We start from the raw sequence: 3,432 nt of genomic DNA on the forward strand, positions 1-3,432 counted from the left end.
AAAACCAAAATGGAACTAATTAGAATGACATGTATTTGAACTAGGCTACAGGGGCCTTATCTATTCAAGATGGTAATCATTGGCTATAACATTGTTAACATAACATGTTATTATTATGTAACATAAACATATTATTATTACTGTATATAATAAACATTTGCATCAATTGATATATGTTAACTCTGATCACATAAATAACATATATTATTTAATATCTAAAAACCAAAATGGAACTAATTAGAATGACATGTATTTGATCAAATCAGACAAGACAACATTTCTGCAACGGATGGCTACAGATGACAATATGTGGTTGTGGTGGATGTTGATGGCTCGTTCTCAATTATGTATACGGTGCCTTGAGAAAGTATTCACACCCCTTGACCTTTTCCACATTTTGTTATGTTACAACCTGAATTTAAACACACAATACCACATGTTCTTTTTTCTGTGGCAAATAAATGAACTTCTTGTCCTGAAAACGAATTGTTATATTTGGTGCAAATCCAATACAACACATTAGTGAGTACCACTCTCCATATTTTCAAGCATAGTGGTGGCTGCATCATGTTATGGGTATGCTTGTAATCATTAAATATACATTGGAGTTGCTTACCAAGAATACAGTGGAGTTCCTGGGTGTCTGAGTTACACTTTTGACTTAAATCTACTTGAAAATCTATGGCAAGACATGAAAATGGTTGTCTAGCAATGATCAACAGCCAATTTGACAAAATCTTGAAGAATTTTAAAAAGAATAACGGACAAATGTTACACAATCCAAGTGCGGAATGTTCTTAGAGACTTACCCAGAAAGACTCACAGCTGTAATCGCCAAAGGTACTTCTACAAAGTTTTGACTCAGGGTTGTGAATACTTCTGTAAATGAGTTATTTCTGTATTTTATTTTCAATACATTTGCAACATGTCTGAAAACATGTTTTCATGTCATTATGGGGTATTGTGTATAGATGGGTGAAAAAAAATCAATATTTGATCAATTTTGAATTCAGGCTGTAACACAATGAAATGTGGAATAAGTCAAGGGTTATGAATACTTTTTGAAGGCATTGTAGGTGAGTCACATCTTAGGCTGTGTACACTGAAGTTCCAAATGGTGTTGTGGGGGGATACCACGCTGTGTTTGGGGCCTGCTTTGTGTTGTTGGGAGACAGCTTTCATGAGGTGAGACAAGGGCTCCTGCCACACATTCAAATGTGTTGCCAATGTAGCACATGGGGATGTGTGAAACTTACTCCTCAGCCTGAAGTGTCCCCACTTGCGCAAGCGAATCGCTAGCTTTCCGCATCGTGCCGACTGGTAAGACGCTTCAGGAGGGCGGTCACGTAAGCTAGCAAGGCAGAGGTTCCGCATTTGCGCCAGGTATGGGCCGAATCGGGAGGACGTGCTACTCGCTAAGCAATACTCACTAAGCAAGCAGTATGACGTCCTTTACAGGGGTGCCTAGTAACTCGGATCTACAACGCTGGGGTCGCTGTTGAGTAAGTTTGAGGGGTGAATGTACTGTAGCACATGTGGATGTGTGAAACTTACTCCTCAGCCTGAAGTGTCTCCACTTGCACCAACGAATAGCTAGCTTTCGCGTGGCGCTGACTGGTAAGAAGCTTCCGGAGAGCAGTCAAGTGTGCTAGCAAGGCAGAGGAAGTGGCACTCGGTAAGCAAGCAGCGTGACGTCCTTTACAACAGCTGCTGAAACACAGTAACAAAGCTCTTATTCTCGCTGAGGAGTTCATCCATTTGCTGAACCTGCCTTTCGCTGTTCTTCTCCTCATTTGCTGTCCATGCCACAATTTTATCTACCTGCTCATTCTCTCTCAAGAGGCGATCAGTCTCCAACTTCACACAATCCTCAAATTGTTTATTCTGTGTCCGCAATTGCTGCCATGGTGCTGTGTGTGTCAGGTGCCTTCCTTTTCCTCTTTGTCACTGGTGGTACAGGTCCCCGCTTGCTGGATAATGTCCCTTGAAGCACAAGCAGGATCACCTGAAAAACAAAAATTCAAGGCTTGAATACATTTGCAGTATTGATTACTGTAACCAAAATAAGTTGAAATGTGACTGAGCTGGCTAGTGGGTTTGATAAAAGGTCTATGTATTGTAAGCAACGGACTTGCATCATCAATGGGACTACTCACAGGCAAGCCATACATTACATGGCTTACTGTTATTATTTTACTAGCTAGCTACCGGTAACTTACAGTAGTGTATCATTGCTTTGCACCATTGCCATTGTTACAGTGAATAATTGCTACAATGTATAATTGCTTCACATAGCCTACTTATTGTAAGCAATGGACGTGTGCATCATCATTGGACTAATCGTAGGCTAATGTTACTTGGCCTAACGTTTTTATAATTATTTTGCTAGCTAGCTCACGTTAACCTACAGTGTACCATTGCAATGCATAGCCTACTGTCAACTTACCACTAGGGAAGGAATCGTCAATTTCAGATGATGAACTGTTCAGTGTCTGGTTTGGACTTTGATTTGCAGCAGTAGGCACAGGACTCATCATCTGCACAGTTCCGATTAGGTTTCTTGTTGGTCGTGAACCAATGATAGCGTCAATCATGACAAAATATTGACACTTGCCTTTTTCATCCGCCAAGCTTCCTGAGTGCATCCCTAACTGAAATGTACTGTGAGTTGCTTAAAAAAAATATGTCCAACACTGCTCTGCATTCCTTGAGTAGCCTTTTTGCCCCTCATACGTTCGCAAATTTACCCATACACCACCGTATTTTTGTTCCAGTTCCACCTTGATACTCTCATCTCCCCAGATCTCCAGTAAGGTCTTAGTTTCACAGACAGTCCATGTCGCTCCTTTTCCCTTGTTTGAACACATTCTTTTGTATTTTAGTTAATTTAGCGAATTAAGCTAGGTAACACATAGTTGCAACACAATCAATATTTGTTATTTCCTTTTGGTCATTAAACTTTTGTTAGCCAGTTAACATTAGGTTGATTATTTTTAACTATGAAATGTATTCTGGGCAGTTTCACATACACTACATGACCAAACGTATATGGACACCTATTCGTTGAACATCTCATTCCAAAATCATGCACATTAATATGGAGTTGGTCCCCCCTTTGCTGCTATGACAGATATATATATCCGGATCATACAGAGATACACAATATATAATATATAACCCTGTAGCTCAGTTGGTAGAGCATGGTGTTTGCAATGCCAGGGTTGTGGGTTCGATTCCCACGGGGGGCCAGCACAGAAAACAAATGTATGCATTCACTACTATAAGTCGCTCTGGATAAGAGCATCTGCTAAATGACTAAAATGTAATATATATATATCCCTGTAGCTCAGTTGGTAGAGCATGGTGTTTGCAACGCCAGGGTTGTGGGTTTGATTCCCATGGGGGGCCAGCACAGAAAACAAATGTATGAAA

At 40.4% G+C, this 3,432-nt stretch overlaps 1 long non-coding RNA gene across 1 annotated transcript; it reads right to left on the reverse strand.

Moving 5' to 3' along the window:
* Positions 1 to 1,940: 1,940 nt before the first annotated feature.
* On the reverse strand, positions 1,941 to 2,859 carry LOC115191524 (uncharacterized). The gene is made up of 2 exons (XR_003877721.1): positions 2,447 to 2,859; positions 1,941 to 2,005 (listed from the first exon to the last, which is right to left on the reverse strand). It is a non-coding gene; the product is annotated as an uncharacterized LOC115191524 (long non-coding RNA).
* Positions 2,860 to 3,432: the final 573 nt, after the last annotated feature.

The sequence above is a fragment of the Salmo trutta genome, chromosome 4 (assembly GCF_901001165.1).
Source record: "Salmo trutta chromosome 4, fSalTru1.1, whole genome shotgun sequence".
Taxonomy (NCBI): Eukaryota; Metazoa; Chordata; class Actinopteri; order Salmoniformes; family Salmonidae; genus Salmo; species Salmo trutta.